The sequence below is a fragment of the Oryctolagus cuniculus genome, chromosome 15 (assembly GCF_051225735.1).
Source record: "Oryctolagus cuniculus isolate XC-2025 breed Fujian yellow rabbit chromosome 15, ASM5122573v1, whole genome shotgun sequence".
NCBI lineage: Eukaryota > Metazoa > Chordata > Mammalia > Lagomorpha > Leporidae > Oryctolagus > Oryctolagus cuniculus.
The window spans coordinates 87,079,704-87,100,627 of record NC_142881.1 but is presented as its reverse complement, the minus strand read 5'-3'; the positions used below and the strand labels follow the sequence as shown (position 1 = coordinate 87,100,627).

Here is a 20,924-nt window from a genome sequence, read left to right as displayed (position 1 = left end):
GTAGTGTCATCTCCACACACAAGAGAATGCCAACAATTCTGATGGACAGAGAAACACAACCTCAATTATAGCCAGGGGTCATCTCATTACTTGGATGGCCAACACTGCCCTCTGGGCTCTTTATACCACTTCTGTTTATCTCACAGTTGCTAGGAGCACCTGTCTGCAACTTTACTTCTCATAAGTAAGTTGCCCCAGGTCTTCCCTTTCTACTAAGACCAAAACTTCCAAGAACAACAACTGATAACGCCGCATAAAACAAAAGCATCTGGTTGCAGGTTATTTGGGAGCTACTGAAAGATCCAGGAGTTGAGGGCCACAGTCCTGTGGAGAATGGTGTGAGGTGCTTCCCACTGGCAGTAGCCACTTCAGTCTGCAGCAAGGGGCTGAGAAGCCAGCCAGAGAATGGACCAGAAGCCAAGGGAAGAGCATTACCCAGGCAGAGCTTTCCACATATCAGAACCAGGGGAACAAAAGGTGGAGTTTGGGCCAATGAAAACATCCAGATCTTTTCAATGGTGATGTTTACTTATTTCAGGGAGCTGGGAGAACTCCCATCCATTGGTTTACTCGCCAAAGGTCCACAGCAGCCAAGGATGAAGCTGGGAACCAGTATCCCCATCCAAGTCTCCCTTGAGAGCTGACAAAAAAGCAATTATTTGAGCCATTATCACTGCCTCCCTGGGTCTGTCTTGATAGGAAGCTGAAGCCAGGAGCCAGAGCCAGCAATCAAAACTAGATACCGTGACGTGGGATGTGGGCATCTGAGCCACTAGGCTAACTGCCAGTTTCCAGCATCTGGACCTTGAGGGACCAAAATCCCAGAGAACAGCAGGTCACAGTAAAACACAAGCAGACCAGATGCCAGTTTTCCTACTACAACATTAGGTTAAAAAGACTAAGAGGTAGAGGGGAAGAAAGAATGGGAAAGAGGAGTGCAGGTTTTGGTCATTTTAGTAAGAGGCCAACTTACGGTTCTGAGATTCAGCCATCAGGAGGCGTTGGTAAACGTCGCTGATTTTCACTTGGGATCCCTGGAGGTCCACAGCCTAGGGGTGGAGACGAAGCCAGACTCTTCTAAGGAAGGAAATGCAGACTCGAGCCAGGGCCACCCCGAAAGATTGAGTTATGACCCTCATGCTATTCGCCTGGTCTATGATAGAGTGAATTATCTCTGGGCAATGAGATTATCATTCTGAGCCTTCATGATTTTTTACTACAATGTCCAACTTTCAACAAGATATTACCAGGCATGAAAATAAAATAACCTCGCTGGTATCTAGTCCTGCACATTAAGGAGCTTGTATGCCATCAGTTCATACTCATAACAAGTAAAAACACAGCACAAACTCAAAAAACAGAAAAACTCTTCCTAGCCTGGTCGGAGAAAGGAGCTCACAGGGTAGAACACACCGAACAAAATTATAGACAAAGCAGCAGGGGCAGAGAATCCCAACCCCCATTACGGGCTCTGGAGAGGAGCGGGACAGGAAAAGTCTCCTCACTCTTCATGAGCTTACTTCCCAGAGTGCTACAGATGTGGGCCATGAACACATTAATGATTTTGAAGATTTATTTATTTACTTATTTGAAAGTCGTGGTTAGAGAGGGAGAGACAGAGAAAGGTCTTCCTCCTGCTGATTCACTCCCCAGATGGCCAGAATGACCAGGTCAGGGCCAAGGGCGAAGCCAGGAGCCTCGAACTCCATCCTGGGGTCCCATGTGGGTGCAGCGGCCCAGGTACCGGGGCCAGCCTCCGCTGCTTTCCCAGGGGCACTAGCAGGGAGCTGGATAGGAAGTGGAGCAGCCAAGGCTCCAACCAGAACCCAGAGTAGATTAATTTTGTTGCAGGATCCATTCGAGACAGAAATACAAAACGCAGACTGGTCCCAAGCACAAAAAGGTTATGTAGCACCCAGGAAACAAACACACATTCAGGCCCAAGCCTGGGCTGCCCCACACAGAGAAATGCTCAACAAGATCGGGCCAAAGAACTGCCTGTGGACAAGAGAAGGAAATGAAAATGATACCTCCGGTTGAGGTGGTCCGTGCACGCGACGGAGATAAAGAGAGCGGGAAAGCGCCAAGGTGGATGGCTCTGCGCAGGGAAAAGCACGCACAAGCAGTCCGTGGCTCCGCACGTGCAGCGCTCCGTGGAGAAGAGAGAAAACAGCAGCCTTCATCCGCGCTGGAGGTGGAGCTCCTTCCGGCTGGTGCGCCCTCCGAGGGGCTCCACGATCCTGTTAGGGTGCAAGCATGCATCCATGACCCGGATGTGACAGGTGCATTCTGGGAAGGCAGGTGTCATCACACTGACAGTTAAAGACACAGCCTTCCACTGCAGGAGAGGAAGAGTTCCAGGCCCCTAACCATGACTAGTGACACCTCAGACTTAACCCACTGCACCACAGTGCCGGCCCCAATAGGTTTTAAAAATGGATTCAATGGGGGCTGGTGCTGTGGCATAGCAGGTAAAGCTGCCTCCTGCAGTGTCAGCATCCCATATGGGCACCGGTTTGAGACCCGGTAACTCCACTTCCAACCACCTCTATACTATGACCTGCAAAAGCAGTAGAAGATGACCCAAGTCCTTGGGCTCCTGCACCCACGTGGATGACCTGGAAGAAGCTCCTGGCTCCTGGCTTCAGATTGGGGCAGTTCTGGCCATTGCAGCCCTCGGGGAGTGAACCAGGGGATGGAAGGATGGAAAACCTCTCTCTCTCTCTCTCTCTCTGTGCCTCTCCTTCTCTCCCTCTGTGTAACTGTGACTTTCAAGTAAAATAAATAAATATTTTAAAACAAAATGGATTCAATGATTGAACCAAAAATTATAACATGCATCTGATGAATTTTTAATGTGGGTTCTTGGGATATGTGGAATATGTAAGAAAACTATGACATAAAAGAGAAGAGAAAGAACCTACCTGATGGCAAGATTTCTCCCTGATAAGGCAAAATTGCTAGGAGCCTATGAAAAGTGAAGTGTGTGTTGCAATTCTGAGGGCAGTCGATAACAATCTACAGAAACAGATACTGTATACATCACAACTGATAAATTAAAATGGAATGAAGAGCCATGCACATCACCTGACAGCAAGAAAGGAGAAACTGAAATAAAGGAGTTCGATGTCAAAAACCAGATGATGAAATCCAGCTAAATCAAAAACTATCAGTGAGTATGTTGAATGCAGCTGGCCTAAACACAGCAAGTGAAGGAGAAATTTTCAGAAAGGATTTTATTTCAAATGAGCCCTCCTGATGCTGTCTGTGACAAACATTGAAATACATAAGATTCATTTATTTTATTTGAAAGGCAGAGCTACACAGAGAGAGAAGTAGAGGCAGGGAGAGAAGAGAGGAGAGAGGGGAGAGGGGAGAGGGGAGAGGGGAGAGGGGAGAGGGGAGAGGGGACAGGGGAGAGGTCTGCCATCCACTGGTTCACTCCCCAGTTGGCAGCAACGGCCCTTAGAGCTGAGCCCATCCGAAGCCAGGAGCCAGGAGCTTCTTCCAGGTCTCCCATGCAGGTTCAGGGGCCCAAGGACTTCGGACATCTTTTACTGCTTTCCCAGACCAGGAAGCTGGATAGGAAAAGGAGCAGTCAGGACTCAAAGCAGTGCCCATATAGGATGCTGGCATTGCCGGTGGCAGCTTTACCTGCTATTCCACAGCGCTGGCCCCACAATACACTTCTAAATCCATAAGTCAAAGAGGAAGTCTCAAGATAAATTAGAAAAGGATATAACTTTAACAAATTTAAAATGCAGATGTATCAGAGTTTTACAGATGCAACTTAAACATAATTAGAGTAAAATTCATAGCAATAAAGGCATTTATTAGAAGAGAAGAAAGCTATCTATTCAACAATAATTCTTAGTTTAAAAAAATAAAAAAAAAACAGCAAAATAAACTAAGCCAGGCATGAGGGAGCAACTAATAATTCAAAGAGTGAAACAGAATAAAATTGAAAACAAAACAAAAAACCAGTGAACACAAAAACTGCGTCTGAAAACTGATATATCTTTATTGAGATGGTAAAGAAAAAAGAGAGAAGACAAATTATGGAGGTGCCACACACACATCAGAAGGATAATAAGTGGGGCCAGTGCTGTGGTGTAGCAGGTAAAGCTGCCTGCAACACGGCATCCCATATAGGTGATGGTTTGGGTCCCAGCTGCTCCTCTTCACACCCAGCTCTCTGCTATGGCCTGGGAAAGCAGTGGAAGATGGCCCAAGTGCTTGCACCTCTGCACCCACGTGGGAGACCCAGAGGAAGCTCCTGGCTCAACCCTGGTCCAGCCCTGGCCATTGTGGCCATCAGGTGAGTAAACCAGCAGATGGAAGATCTCTCTGTAACTCTGACTTGCTAATAAATAAATAAATATTTTTAAGAAGAGCTAGTAAGCTAAAATTCTGCAGAGCTTTATGTACTCAACACTTTATCTGAAATCATGCATTTCCCTAAAAGCTATAAACTATAAGTTCAAACAAGATGAAATAAATCAATGATTCTTATAAACTCTTCAAAAGCAAGGCAGAGAGGAAAACGTCCTCAGTATGATAAAACACATCTACCAATATAACCTACAACCATTATTATATGTAACAATGCAAGAGTCAATGCTTTCTTAAGATTAGGATAAATAAAAATTCCATTCTCAATACTCCTAGTCAACATGATACTGCAAGCTTCAGCAATGCAATAGGTAAGAAACAGAAATTATTTTTAAAAAATAGACTAGTAATGAATGATAAAATTGTCCATATGTTTATTGGCAACATGACTGCCTGCATAGATATTATTGGGCAATAAAAAACAAAACAAACATTCAGAACTTCTAAAAACAGTAAAGTAAAGCCGGCGCCATGGCTCAGTAGGCTAATCCTCTGCCTTGCGGCGCCAGCACACTGGGTTCTAGTCCCGGTTGGGGCTCCGGATTCTGTTCCAGTTGCCCCTCTTCCAGGCCAGCTCTCTGCTGTGGCCAGGGAGTGCAGTGGAGGATGGCCCAAGTGCTTGGGCCCTGCACCCCATGGGAGACCAGGAGAAGCACCTGGATCCTGCCTTTGGATCAGTGCGGTGCGCCAGCCGCAGCACGCCGGCCACGGCGGCCATTGGAGGGTGAACCAATGGCAAAGGAAACCTTTCTCTCTGTCTTTCTCACTGTCCACTCTGCCTGTCAAAAACAAAACAAAACAAAACAGTAAAGTAAGCAAGGTTGTAAAACACAATACAGAAAAACAAACTTTTTTCTACATAAAATTAGAAGTTAAAAAAAGCCAAATAACACTCACAATAGTGCCAATGAAAATTGTCTAAACAAAGGTCAAGGGTGCTGAAAACTACAAAGTGCTGATGCAAGGAAAACAGGGCACTCGTCGCTGGAAACCAGCCTCAAATGGTTACATGCCATATAGTTTCACTCACATGGCATCCCCCCAAAAGGTAACCTTACTGTGTCCGGAAACATTATCAGTAGCTGGAGGTTGTGTCTGAGTGGAAGGTACAAGTATACAGAGACAGAGTGAGGGAGTTTTGGGGTGCTGGAATTCTGTAGGCTGGTTATGGTGGTAGCCACATAAAGCCATATGTGCATTACAGTTCATAGATTTGACAGTAATAAAGACCCATCTGACACTGGCAGAAAGACAGACAATCAATGGAGCAAGATAGAGAGTCCAAAATAACACCCATGAATCTAGTTTACTGACCTTTGACAAAGGAGCAGAGGCAACTCAGTGAACAAAGGACAGGCTGTCCATTAAAGGGTGCAGAAATAACCTGGATACACACACACACACACACAGACGAATCTTGATGTAGACTTTACACTTTTCACAAACACTAAGTAGAAATGGATCATAAACCTAAACCTAACACAAAGCTATAAAATTCCTGGAAGATAGCACAGGAGAAATTCTAGGGAGCTGTGAGTTTTTGGTGATGCCTTTTTTAGCTATAACACGTAAGCACAATCCATGGAAGAAAAATGGATAAGCTGGATTTCATTAAAACAATTTCTGCTCTGTGAAAGACCTGTTAAGAGGATGGAAAGATGAGCCATAAAGTGAGAGAAAACATCCAAAAGCTAAAAGTCAGAGCATACAGAGGACTCTTAAAACTCACAAAGCAAACGATTAAAGTGGAAAAGATCTGAAGATAACATTTGTGGGGAGCAAACCGGACTAGACTGAGTTACTGGAATTAAGACTTATTCTATGCATCTGCTCTCCCACAATATGGCGATGGGAGAGAAGTAAACAGCTTCCGCACAGCTGCCTCCAGTTCAACCAATAAACTGTAGGACTTGCTCCTGATTGGAGAGCAGCGTACTCGGCGTGTGGGCAGCCGAGTTGGGATTGGCGGAGGAGGACTATAAAGGAGGAGAGAGACAGCATGTACCGGGAACATCTATGGGGAACATCTATGGGGAACATCTAGCTGAAGGAACACCCGTGCAGCCCCCGAGAAAGCCGGCCGGCGGTGTGCCGCTCCCCTGCGGAAGTGGGGAATGTGGCCAGGGGGAACTGCCCTTCCACGGAGGTGGAAGGGACAGTAGCCAACCCGGGAAGAACCAGCAGCAAACCCGGGGAGGGCCGAGCAGACGAAAAGAACAGCGCAGGGTCCTGTGTCGTTCCTCCACGAAGAGGGGGAGCGACATAGTGGTGCCGTGATTCGGATAGGAAACTTAGGAGGGAAGAAACGGGAAGAACTGGGGAAATATCGGAGAGAGAAACTAGCAAACAGCCTAGGGAAAATACCGGAGAGAGAGACTAGCAAACAGCCTAGGGAAAAGCCGGACGAAAAGGGTGCCGGAAGAAGCTATTGAAAGCCTAGGCATAGACTCAGATACGGACTACGGGGGGAAGCTGGGAGAAATCTCTAAGGTCGAAAGCGAAAGTGAAAGCTAGAACAAACAGACTCGGATGCGGACTGTGGGGAGAGGCCAGGAGAAATGAGGGAGGAGTATTGTTGGAGGAAAGCTTGGGGAAACATACCGGGTAGAGAAAAATGTTAGGGAAATTGAAGCCGCGGGGGGCAGGCCGAGGCGGAAACGTAAGCCACTTTGGGGTTCTCAAGTTAGCCCGGGAATGGGGGGCGAAAAGTTGAAACCAGAAGCTGAAACGTAAGCCAGATTGGGATCCGTCTGATTAGCCCAGGGAGCAAAGGACGGGAAGCCAGATCGTGGGGCGGAGACGTATGCTGGGTTGAATTCGCCAGGCTAGCCCGGGGAACTTAGATTGAATGCTAGTGGCGGACACGTAAGCTACGCTGTGTTACTCGCGGAAGCCGCCGCGTGCAGAGAGAGCACGGGGCGTGAATAGATAGGGAACGGGGCTGGCGCGAGACCATGGTGCAGACGCGAAGGGCGTGGAGACCGCGGAGCGCGCGAAGCCAAGCCGCGCAAAGCCGGGAAGCTGCGCAGATGAAAGAGGCGCGGGCTGAAGCGGCTCAGCCGGGAAGCTGCCGAGAAGTAGCCTCGGGGCGGGCAGCGGGAAGCTGCGGGGATAAGAGAAACAGAAGTTTGGAAGTGGAGTGAGAGAAATGGGAATGTTGGCAGACAGAAGTAAAATGGGAGAAATAGGAATGCCCGGAGATAGAGAAATAGAGAAATAGAAAGGCCTCCCTACAATACAACAATTAGAAGGCTTGGATTCGGTCTGCCCGATTAGTGAGGCGATGAGCACCTGGGCGGCTAGCAGCTTATGCGCCGCAGGTCACCGAAGACAGGCACGAATTAACATCAGTAAGGCTTCCCCACAATACAACAATATTAAGCTTGGATTCGGTCTGCCTGATTTAAGGCGGTAAGCACCAGCAAGCAGCTCGACCAAAGCATGAGCTGCAGGTCACCGAAGATAGGCACAAACCAACACTAATAAGTCTCCCCCACAATACGGCAATGAGAAGGCTTGGATTCGGTTTGCCTGATAGGTTTTGTAAGCACCTGCAGGCAGTTCTAGCAGAGCAGAGCATGCGCTGCAGGGCACCGAACACAGGCACGCATCAGCGCCTAAAAACCTCCTCACAACATGGCGAAGAGAGGACCCGGATTCGGTTTTCCTGATTGATAGGACTTGTAAGAGCCTGTGGCAACTCTAGCAAGTAGAGCAGAGTGTGTGCCGCGGGACACCGAAGACAGGCGCGTATCAACGCCAAAACATAAAAAGAAAGGGGGATCTGTGGGGAGCAAACCGGACTAGACTGAGTTACTGGAATTAAGACTTATTCTATGCATCTGCTCTCCCACAATATGGCGATGGGAGAGAAGTAAACAGCTTCCGCACAGCTGCCTCCAGTTCAACCAATAAACTGTAGGACTTGCTCCTGATTGGAGAGCAGCGTACTCGGCGTGTGGGCAGCCGAGTTGGGATTGGCGGAGGAGGACTATAAAGGAGGAGAGAGACGGCATGTACCGGGAACATCTATGGGGAACATCTATGGGGAACATCTAGCTGAAGGAACACCCGTGCAGCCCCCGAGAAAGCCGGCCAGCGGTGTGCCGCTCCCCTGCGGAAGTGGGGAATGTGGCCAGGGGGAACTGCCCTTCCACGGAGGTGGAAGGGACAGTAGCCAACCCGGGAAGAACCAGCAGCAAACCCGGGGAGGGCCGAGAAGACGAAAAGAACAGCGCAGGGTCCTGTGTCGTTCCTCCACGAAGAGGGGGAGCGACAACATTCACCAAAGACATACAGGGGACAAGTGAGCATTTAAAAAATACTCAGGAAAGTATAGATAATTTCAGATTAAAATAACAAAAGCAACACCTGATAAAACAAATCTGTTAAAAATCTGTTAGCTAAAATCCAAAGCTCTGACAACATCAAATGCTGATGAGGATGTGGAGCAACAGGAACTCCACTCATGGACATTGGGAATGTAAAATGGTTTGGGCATTTTGAAGACAGTCTGACAACTTCTTACAGAGAAGAACATAGTCTTATCACACAACCCAGCAATCACCAAATGAATTTACCCAAATGAACTGAAAACTAATGTTCCACTCAAATCTGCACATCAATGTTTATAGCAGCTTGGTTCATAACTGTCAAATTTTGGAATCAACTAAGACATTCTTCAATAGGTAAACTGATGTATCTATAAAATGGATGTTATTCATACTAAACACATATGAACTATCAAACCAAAAAAACATAGAGGAAGCTTAAATGCAAATTACTAAGTAGAGTTTTTTTTTTAAAAAGAGTTAAAAAATAGGCTTTATTTTGGTGCTAAGAATTTAAAAATGCATGCATAGCTTTTCTACAATATGCATTTTCAATGAATTTTTGAATATCTCCTCCTATTATTTCAACTATGAATGTAGTAATTAGGCAAAACTATAGAGACAATGAAAAGATAAATAGTTGCTAGGGAATGAGGAGGAGGAGGCAGAGATGGATGGATGGAGCACAGGGGATTTTTAAGGCATGACATGATGGGGCTGGAGCTGTGGTGTAGTGGGTAAAGCTGCCACATGCAGTACCAGCATCCATATGGTTTGAGTCCTGGCTGCTCCACTTCTGATTCAGCTCTCTGCTATGGCCTGGGAAAGCAATGGAAGATGGCCCAAATCCTTGGGCCCCTGCACCTGCCTGGGAGACCTGGAAGAATCTCCTGGAACCTGGCTTCGGATCAGCACAGCTCCAGCTGCTGCAGCCAATTAGGGAGTGAGCCAGCGGATGGAAGATCTCTCTCTCTCTCTCTCTGTCTCTCTTTCCCTCCCTCCCTCCCTCCCTCCTTCTCTCTCTGTGTAATTCCCTCCTTCTCTCTCTGTGTAATTCCCTCCTTCTCTCTCTGTGTAATTCCAACTTACAAATAAATAAATAAATCTTTTTTTTAAAAAGAGGCATGAAATGCTCTGTATGATATCACTATGATGGCAGGTATAGAATATTGGCATTTGCTGAAATCCATAAAACTGTATAACACACAGTGAGTCCTTTGGGAAGTATGAAATTTAATTGATGATGATACACCGATATTGATTCATCAATATAACAAATGCACATTAACGTGAGGTGTTAGCCATGTGCAGGGTTTAGAAAACAATGATGGAAACATTCTACTTTTTGCTCTGTCTGTGAAGCAAAGCTGCTCTGGAAAGTAGCCCATTAATTTAAAAAGGGATAGAACTGTACACTGTCAGACAAAAATCTATTCTACTGTATTGATGATTTCAAAAGCACATTGAAAATAAAAGCAATCTGTGTGGGCAACAGGACAAAGTTTATGTGTACTTATGGGCACATGCACTCACGCATCATTAAACAGATATGGACTCTTTATGACATACTAGCATAAACACTTGGGGCTGGTGTTGTAGCCTAACAGGCTCAACCACCACATGTTGACACCAGCATCCCATATTGGAGTGCTCATTAAGTCCCAGCTGCTCTGATTCCGATCCAGCTTTCTGCTAAGGCACCTGGGAAGGCAGTGGTGATCACCCCAATGCCACCCACATGGGAGACCTGGAAGGAGTTCCTGGTTCCTGGCTTCAACTTGGCCAAGACCCGGCTGTTGTAGCCATTTTGGTGGTGAACCAGTGCATGGAAGATCTCTCTCTCTCTCTCCCTCTGTCTGTCCACCCCCCCCCCCGGTCACTCTGCCTTCCAAATAACTACAATAACAAATCTTTTAAAAATAATAAAGTAAAACATTCACTCTCCAAGAGGTCACCTTTCTTTCTTCTCCTGTCACTCAGTGTCACTTAATCTCCATCTCCTGCGACTCCACTCCTGTGGAGTATTTTTCCTTCCCCCACAGCCAGCTGCGTTTCCTGGTTGATCATTTTCTCCACTCTCTTGCCTCTCTTGTCCCTATTTGCACATCATCTGACAAGTGTGCAGCCATTCAGCTGTCTTCCTGCTGCACCATCACACACAGCATAAGCAGGTCCTTGGGGGATGGTCACTCATTCTCTAGTTTCAAGGAGTTGCAGGCACTACTCAATATCGGTGCTGTATCTTCGTGGGAGATCTCCTCCACGGCCATGACTTTCAACCTTCTCCAGTTTTCTTAAATATCTGTCCCTACCACCTGCTTGTTCTCAACAGTTGAGACTTAACCACTAATGAAATAGGAGGTGTTGTGGGAGAGCTACCAGAACTTGCCCCTGCTCTGCCTGCAGACAACGTAGCTCCACCCGGCATCATTGTTCTCTGCTGGGATTCTTCTCTTCCAGGCCTGCTCCGGCTCCCTCGGGACCTCATCCTACCCACTGCTTCTCTCCTTGTTATCACTTTATCACTTTTAGAGTACTTCTCTCTGCCAGTTTCTTCCATACAGCATTTACACGTCATCAATCTTTCTCAATTTGGTGGAGGGGCTGGGGAGACTCCTCTTCAAATAAACACTGGAGTTCTCTGCTTTCCTCCCTTACGGGTGGTTATCTGCTAGTATTATCTCTGGATTCTCGCTTTCTATGTCCTTCTCCACCCATGTCATCTGATGCTTTTTCATGTCTCCATAAGTCACATTCCAAAAAGGAATGAATGAACTATTCGACGAAAACTCTAATGAGCTCTTTCTTTTCCATGTTTGAGTTTTATCTTCTCAGCATTTCAAACCTTCATTCCATTGGCTCCTGTGACTTCGTATTCATATTCCAGTTTTCATTCCTTTCTTAGTTGTGCCTCCGCAGACTCCACTGTCAGCTCCTATTGTTTCACCCTTCATTGCAGCATTGGTCTTCCTACTCTATACAGTCTCTGAGCAACTTGTTCACTCCTGAAGACCCAATTAAGAATCGCTAACTCCAGGGTAAGTCTCTCTCCTGAATTTCAGTTTTAGAACCAACTTCCTCCCAGTCTCCTGTACTTACATTTTCAAAAATGTCTTATAATAAAAATATGAATGCTTCCCTGCTATTCTTCTCCAACAGTTTCTGTTTTAATTATCTATGCAGTCATCCGAGCCAGAACCCAGGAGCCACCTCCATTTCACACTCTGCCAGTTAGTAAACTCTTTTTTCCACCCAACTCCCTGGAACACTACACTACTCTCCAATGTCAGTCACAACCTACATCTCATGCGGTTAGGATTCTCACCCCTTGACTCTCTCTTGGCTTCAGTATTCACTGCCCCTTGCAGGATTTTCCACACAGTAATCATGATTATTTGTCTTGCCCAGGGGTCCCACCATACCTCTCCGCTCCTCTAAATACATTCATCGCTCCTTTTGTGTTTGAGCCAAAATTCTATCTCCATGCCAGAGCTGAGGGTCTCCCCCAACTGGACCCCCTGACAACTCTCTGACTCAGTGCTCAGCACCTCCCATTCCCTCTCTGTTCCCCAGCAAAGCTGAACTAGGAACCGCAGCAGAGCTGCAGAACTGGCTGTTCATTCCACCGCCTCTCAGCCTTGAGAAGGGCGCCCCGACCTCCCCGAGTGCTCTTGAACTCTCTCTGGAAAGCATGCTCGCTTCTGTCTACGCTTTCATGCACAGTTCGGATACCACCTGCACTTTTTTTCAGTTGAGGGCTGCTTCAACACTGTGCTTACTCTTCTCTCACAGCCCTTGTCACACTATGCTGTAATGGCTGGTCCCTTGTCTGCTCTCACATTAGTGGAACTTCTTCAGGGCCACTTTAAAATGTTGTCTTATTGATCTCTGTGTTCCTGTTTACCCCAGTAGACAAGCAAGAAACTGACTGAAGAAGGAAGCTATACAATCAAGAAGGAAGGAAGGGCAGAGGGGAGAGGAGGAAGCTTTGCATATTGCAAATATCTTTCCTGTAGGTTACCTGTTCAATTTGCTTATGTTAATTAAAAATTTAAAATCCACCTTTTCTTTTTCGTTCACATTTTTTTTCTTGAAGTACTTATGAATTCTCCAATATCAAAGTCATAAGAATTGGCTATATTTCGTGCTAAACATGTTAAAATTTACATTTCACATTCACAGATCTTTAATTCCGTGGAACTGATTTCTTTTTATAGTATGAATATGGGATCCAATATTTATTTTTCATATGAATAAAGCATTTCTCCAGAAACTTTTATGGAATAATCCTCTCTTCCCAACTCATTTGTGATGGCAATGCTGTCTCATATCACTTTTTCACTCATTCAACGTGTTTTAACTCTCTATCACATAGTCAACTCTGTTCTAAGAACTGTTTATATGTCAATGATAAAATATTATTCTTGAATCTCACTTTGGGTCTCCATTGTGTTCCTCTATTTATGTTGATATCTCTGTGACTAACAAACTCAAACCTACAAATGCCATGTTTACTTGGTCATGGTATCAAAAAACTCAATGCGGGCATTTGGACTAGCAGATAAGATACTTATCACAACACCCACATCCCAAGTCTAAAGCACGTGGGTTCAAGTCCTAGCTCCAGCTCCTGATTCAAGCTTCCTGCTAACAAGGATCCTAGCAAGGCAAAGGTGGTGGTTAACGTTGGCTTCTGGCCCATGTGGGAGACCTGGACTGAGTTCTTGGCTGGGGTCATTGCAGTCATTTGGGGAGTAAACCAGCAGATGGGAGTGTGGGGAGCAATCCGGACTAGACTAAGTTACTCGAATTAGGACTTATTCTATGCATCTGCTCTCCCACAATATGGCGCTGGGAGAGAAGTAAACAGCTTCCGCACAGCTGCCTCCAGTTCAACTAATAAACTGTAGGACTTGCTCCTGATTGGAGGAGAGCAGCGTACTCGGCGTGTGGGCAGCCGAGTTGGGATTGGCGGAGGAGGACTATAAAGGAGGAGAGAGACGGCATGCACCGGGAACATCTATGGGGAACATCTAAGGGAACCCGTGCAGCCCCCGAGAAAGCCGGCCGGCGGCGTGCCGCTCCCCTGCGGAAGTGGGGAATGCGGCCAGGGGGAACTGCCCTTCCACGGAGGTGGAAGGGATAGTAGCCAACCCGGGAAGAACCAGCAGCAAACCCGGGGAGGGCCGAGCAGACGAAAGAACAGCGCAGGGTCTTGTGTCGTTCCCCCACGAAGACGAGGAGCGACATAATGGTGCCGTGACTCGGATATGAAGCCTAGGCAGGGTTTAGTGTCGTTCCCCCATGAAGAGGGGGAGCGACATAGTGGTGCCGTGACTCGGATAGGAAACCTAGCTCGGATAGGAAACTTAGGAGGGAAGAAATGACTCGGATAGGAAACTTAGGACGGATATGAAACTTAGGAGGGAAGAAACGGGAAGAACTAGGGAAAATATCGGAGAGAGAAACTAGCAAACAGCCTAGGGAAAAGCCGGACGAAAAAGGAGCCGGAAGAAGCTATTGAAAGCCTAGGCATAGACTCGTATACGGACTACGGGGGGAAGCTGGGAGAAATCTCTAAGGTCGAAAGCGAAAGTGAAAGCTAGAACAAACAGACTCGGACGCGGACTGTGGGGAGAGGCCAGGAGAAATGAGGGAGGAGTATTGTTGGAGGAAAGCTTGGGGAAACATACCGGGTAGAGAAAAATGTTAGGGAAATTGAAGCCGTGGGGGGCAGGCCAAGGCGGACACGAAAGCCACTTTGGGGTTCTCAAGTTAGCCCGGGAATAGGGGGCGAAAAGTTGAAACCAGAAGCTGAAACGTGAGCCAGATTGGGATCCGTCTGATTAGCCCGGGGAGCAAAGGACGGGAAGCCAAACCGTGGGGCGGAGACGTACGCTGGGTTGAATTCGCCAGGCTAGCCCGGGGAACTTAGATTGAATGCTAGTGGCGGACACGTGAGCTACGCTGTGTTACTCGCGGAAGCCGCCGCGTGCAGAGAGAGCACGGGGCGTGAATAGATAGGGAACGGGGCTGGCGTAGGCCGTGGTTCAGACGCGAAAGGGTTAAGCGTGGAGACCGCGGAGCACGCGAAGCCGAGCCGCGCAAAGCCGGGAAGCTGCGCAGATGAGAGAGGCGCGCGGGCTGAAGCGGCGCAGAGCCGGGAACCCGCCGGTGGGGCGAGGTGCCAGGAAGCTGCAGGGATAAGAGAAACAGAAGTTTTAGAAGTAAAGTGAGAGAAATAGGAATGCTGGAAGATAGAAGTAAAATGGGAGAAATAGGAATGCCCGGAGATAGAGAAATAGAGAAATAGAAAGGCCTCCCTACAATACAACAATTAGAAGGCTTGGATTCGGTCTGCCCGATTAGTGAGGCGATGAGCACCTGGGCGGCTAGCAGCTTATGCGCCGCAGGTCACCGAAGACAGGCACGAATTAACATCAGTAAGGCTTCCCCACAATACAACAATATTAAGCTTGGATTCGGTCTGCCTGATTTAAGGCGGTAAGCGCCAGCAAGCAGCTCGACCAGAGTATGAGCTGCAGGTCACCGAAGATAGGCACGAACCAACACTAATAAGTCTCCCCCACAATAAGGCAATGAGAAGGCTTGGATTCGGTTTGCCTGATAGGTCTTGTAAGTCCCCTGCAGGCAGAGCAGAGCATGCGCTGCAGGGCACCGAACACAGGCACGCATCAGCGCCTAAAAACCTCCTCACAACATGGCGAAGAGAGGACCCGGATTCGGTTTTCCTGATTGATAGGACTTGTAAGAGCCTGTGGCAACTCTAGCAAGTAGAGCAGAGTGTGTGCCGCGGGACACCGAAGACAGGCGCGTATCAACGCCAAAAATAAAAAGAAAGGGGGATCTGTGGGGAGCAATCCGGACTAGACTAAGTTACTCGAATTAGGACTTATTCTATGCATCTGCTCTCCCACAATATGGCGCTGGGAGAGAAGTAAACAGCTTCCGCACAGCTGCCTCCAGTTCAACTAATAAACTGTAGGACTTGCTCCTGATTGGAGGAGAGCAGCGTACTCGGCGTGTGGGCAGCCGAGTTGGGATTGGCGGAGGAGGACTATAAAGGAGGAGAGAGACGGCATGCACCGGGAACATCTATGGGGAACATCTAAGGGACCCGTGCAGCCCCCGAGAAAGCCGGCCGGCGGCGTGCCGCTCCCCTGCGGAAGTGGGGAATGCGGCCAGGGGGAACTGCCCTTCCACGGAGGTGGAAGGGATAGTAGCCAACCCGGGAAGAACCAGCAGCAAACCCGGGGAGGGCCGAGCAGACGAAAGAACAGCGCAGGGTCTTGTGTCGTTCCCCCACGAAGACGGGGAGCGACATGGGAGCTTCCTCCCACCTCTCAAATAACTAAATATTTTTAAAAAGAAGTTATCCTCCCCTTAATCCTCTTTTTTCAAATTATTCTGACTATCCTTTGCCATTTTATCATTCACATATATGAGTCAATTTGTTAATTTTTATAACAAACTTGTGTCTTTGTTTGCATTCTCTGAAAGGACAGCCTGACAGAAGGTTTCTTGGAAGAGAGTTTTTTATTTTTCAAAAAAAATGAGCAAAGCAGCAACCAAGGTAGGGCAGGGGAGGGGTCCCCACTGCAGACAAGAGAAGGGACAAAGGCAGTGTCACTGGCCAGCATACAAGGAAGTTTAGATAGGGGACAAGGCATCAATATTAACCACTGTGGTGTGTAAAATTTTCTTTTTAAGAATATCTAGATATTCAAACCATGTAGATTTTGCACACTGTGGTCACTGTCATGGGAGAACAAGACAGAATTAGGGATGGGTAGGTAAAAAGGACTAAAAGGATTTGTACTGGATGGTTGAATGGTGAAATTCTATTAAGGCACATGTCTATACCTGGGATTCAATAAAAGATCAATATAAATAAACACACAGTCCTAATCAATAAATACGCACTCTCATCCCCAAACACACACTTATCCTTTAAAAACATTGACTCACTAACACAGAAGAGGCCTTGTGAACAGCTGAGGTCTGTAATTTAGGTGATTTTAGTTGAGCTTTTTCAACTCCCTTCTAATGAGTCAGTGTTCAGCCACTGTTCAGCGGTAGCTTTTAATTGCAAACTTTGAGACACTCTAAATTATGGGTAGGTGAAGCCAAATGCACTAAAATCCAGTAAGTGCTGATGGGCTTGATTTCCCCCACCCCCCAGAGTGGACTTATTTTCAACCTCCGCTCTCACATGCATTTGCATCACCAAAAAGAATAATTTCACGTTCTAATTTATTTATGCTCAATGCCACAGGCACATTTTTGTTACGACTTCCTTGATAGTCATGCTGTCTCAGGAGTAGTATTTTTCTATGCCATCCATTTTGCAAAGAGAATAAAATTTATGTTCATGGTTGATCCATTTCGCCTTATTTCCTGATCATCCAAAAGCATTGTTACATTACCCCAGATAAACTCTGGGTCGTGAACCAAGGTTCAATCAAGAGAATACGACTGACTCATGCAGAATACATTCCCCACTGCAAGTTTCAAATTAGAAATCAATAACATCCAAACACACAGAAAATCCCCCAATATTTGCCAAGTTAGTAATAACCTTTTAAATAACCCAGTCCAGAAGACAATCTAAACGTATTTCAAACTGAGGAATGATGAAAACATAAAACATCTAAATGTGTGGGTTGTAGCTAGAGAAGTTCTTTGAAGGAATTAAACGCCTTCAAACAATTTTATCAGAAGTAATACATTAACAAAGAAGGAAGAACTGAAGCCACTTGTCTTTGCTTTCACCTTAAGAAGAAGGCACTGTGACACAGCAGGTAAAGCCACCACCTGCAGTTCCGGTTCTAGTCCCAGCTGCTCTGCTTCCCATCCAGGTCCCTACTAATGCCTCTGGGAAAGCGGTAAAGGATGGCCCAAGTCCTGTGGGCCCCTGCACCCACGTGCGAGACCTGGAAGAAGCTCTTGGCTCCTGACTTCTAATCAGTCCAGCTCCAGCTGTTGGGGCCTTTTGGAGAGTGAACCAGTGGATGGAAGACAGACCTCTCTCTCTCTGCCTCTGCATCTCTAACTCTGCCTTTCAAATAAATAAATCTTAAAAGGGGGGGGCACTGTGGCTCAGTGACGAAGATGCTGCTTGAGACACCCACACCCATAGTCACAGTGCCTGGGTTCAAGTCCATGTTTTGCTTCCGACTACCTGTTCCTGCTAATGTGCATCCTGGGAGGCAGCAGTTGAAGGCTGAAGTGCTTGGTCCCCTGCCACCCACACAGGAAGCCTGGATGGAGGTCTGGGCTCCTGGCTTTGTCTTGACCCAGTCCAGGCTGTTGCAAGCATTTAGGGAGTAAACCAGTGTCTCTCTTTCTCACTCACTCTCGCTCTTTCAACTAAATAAAAATTTCATTAAAAAATTTCAAAGAATGTTTTAAAATCCACATATCTATTGAAAATTTGATTCATGGTAATAAAGTGCTTTTTTTTGTGGAAGCACACAGAAAATTCCAGGCCCAGATGAATTCATAACAATTCATTGAACTTTAACAGAGGAAAACACAGATCCTACACAATCCTTCCAGAATTAAAAAGAAGGATTCTACACAAACATTTTAAGAATAAGAAAAGGGAACTATTCCTAACATAGTTTATGAAACAGACAAAATGCTGATATGATCTCATAAAGGTTTTTTTAAGAGAAAAACACTCACAAATCAATACCCCTCATGAACATGGAAATAAAATCCTTAATAAAATATTACTGAATATTTCTCAGCAATGTATAAAAAGGATGATAAATCATGACCAAATACAATTTATCTCAGGAATCAAGATTACATTACTATTTGAATACCGGGCATTTGGGAGCCACATCCTGGCACAGTGGATTAAGCCACCACCTGTGATGCCAGCATCTCATACAGGCATAGGTTTGAGTCCCTGCTCCTCCACTTCTGATGCAGCTCTCTGCTAATGGGCCTGGGCAAGTAGCAAAAATGGTCCAAATTCTTGGGTCCCTACCATCCATGTGGGAGACCAGGATGCATTCTAGGCTCTTAACTTTAGCCCCAGCCTTCACAACTATTTGGAGAGTGAACCAGGGGATGGAACATCTTTGTCTCTCCCTTTGTCCTTTTCCCTCTCTTTGCCTCTGTAATGCTGCTTCCTAAATAAATAAATTGTTCTTAAAAATCAAGCAAGGTAACACCCCACATCAACAGAATGAAAGATAAAAGCATCATCTTGGTTAAAGCAGAAAGCATTTGATTAACCTTACAACCTCTTTATGCCAATAGTCTCATGGTTCTCAGTTTCCGGGGAAACACAAGAAAAATCCCTTATTCTGTAAAAGGACATTTGTAAAACACAGAAACAAAAACACTATAGTTAACATCATGCTTAATGGCGAAATAGTGAAGGCTTTTCCACTAACAGCAAGAAGAAGGTAAACCTATCTACTCTCCTAATTTGTAATGAACAGTGTATTAGTGAAAAAAAGAGGGCTTGAGGAGAAGGAAGGGAGAGAAAACATGAACCTGTTAAGTGTTACAGTTTGTTGATAAGGATTGTGTATGTAGAAACCCTGATGGAATCTGCCAAAAATTATCAGAAATAAAATACATATTTAGTAGGTTCACAGGAGGCAATGCTAATCTACAGGAACCAAGTATATTTCCAACGTTAACAAGGAAGAACTGGCAAGTGAAATGCAGAAAACAATAATGCTATCCACAATCTACCAGAAAATGCCTAAGATGAACAAATAATATGCAAGACTTATGCATTGAAAACCACAAAAATATTCCATTTAGTGGCTGTTATAGGAATTACAGAAAACATCTTCCAAAGGAAAAGTTCATATTATACTACTTTACCATGAGTATAAGAACCTTGCCACGGGAGTTTCATTTGTCCTCGTACTTCTCACTGTATTACTGCATGAGAAGTTGCAACTCTTATAGAAATTCAGAGAAGAAAAATTACATAGGCTTTTATATTTCCCCTATGTTGTATTACTTCCTGGGCTTTTCATTTTTTCCTGTTAATCTGAATCTCCATGTGTTGCCAATTCCTTGCAGTCAGAAGCAAAATCTTTAGCTTTTTGTAGAAAAGAAATGTGGAGACAGATCCTCTCAATTTGTTTCCCCTAAAATACTGTTATACCCTTCTTATTTTGAAGAATAGCTTCTCTGGATATCATTGTGTGTGCACATGTGTAGACACGTGTGCGTATGTACATGTAGAAACACACGTGCGTGTTTCCCAGCACTTCTTTAGAGATGATATTTTACCATCTTACAGCCTCTTTGCAGGCAAGAAATATGAAGGGGTATTGACAACCGTTAGCATTTTGGCGGCTTTAAACATTCTCTTGGTGCATTGTTTTGACAGATATTTTTATTTATTTACTTATTTTTATTAATGTATTTATTTTTTTGACAGGCAGAGGTAGACAGTGAGAGAGAGAGAAAGCATGTTTTTTTTTTGACAGAGATTTTTTAAACACATGGTAGACACTTTGCCACTTTCCCTGTTTCATGTATTTCCTCTGAATAAAGACCTTCATTGATACAACTGGAATGCAATCCTTCCATCCAAAATTTATGATGGTTTCACAGCAAATTCTAATAGCAGTTCGATACTGAAAAGCAATTATTTGAGCCGTGACTTCTGCCTCCCTGGGTCTGTCTTGAAAGGAAGTTGAATCCAGGAGCCAGAGCCAGCAATCAAAACTAGATACCGTGACGTGGGATGTGGGCATCTGAGCCACTAGGCTAACTGCCAGTTTCCAGCATCTGGACCTTGAGGGACCAAAATCCCAGAGAACAGCAGGTCACAGTAAAACACAAGCAGACCAGATGCCAGTTTTCCTACTACAACATTAGGTTAAAAAGACTAAGAGGTAGAGGGGAAGAAAGAATGGGAAAGAGGAGTGCAGGTTTTGGTCATTTTAGTAAGAGGCCAACTTACGGTTCTGAGATTCAGCCATCAGGAGGCGTTGGTAAACGTCGCTGATTTTCACTTGGGATCCCTGGAGGTCCACAGCCTAGGGGTGGAGACGAAGCCAGACTCTTCTAAGAAAGGAAATGCAGACTCCAGCCAGGGCCACCCCGAAAGATTGAGTTATGACCCTCATGCTATTCGCCTGGTCTATGATAGAGTGAATTATCTCTGGGCAATGAGATTATCATTCTGAGCCTTCA

General features: G+C 45.8%; 1 long non-coding RNA gene across 2 annotated transcripts in view; it reads right to left on the bottom strand.

Annotated features, from left to right (window-relative positions):
• Nucleotides 1–2,036: 2,036 nt before the first annotated feature.
• LOC149122156 (uncharacterized) overlaps nucleotides 2,037–20,924 on the bottom strand; it is a 40,205-nt gene continuing 21,317 nt past the window's right edge. For both annotated transcript variants that reach the window (XR_016221818.1, XR_016221817.1), the window contains 2 exons: nucleotides 20,692–20,767; nucleotides 2,037–2,240 (listed from right to left, as the gene is read on the bottom strand). This is a non-coding gene — a long non-coding RNA (uncharacterized LOC149122156). The remainder of the gene's footprint in view (nucleotides 2,241–20,691; nucleotides 20,768–20,924) is intronic.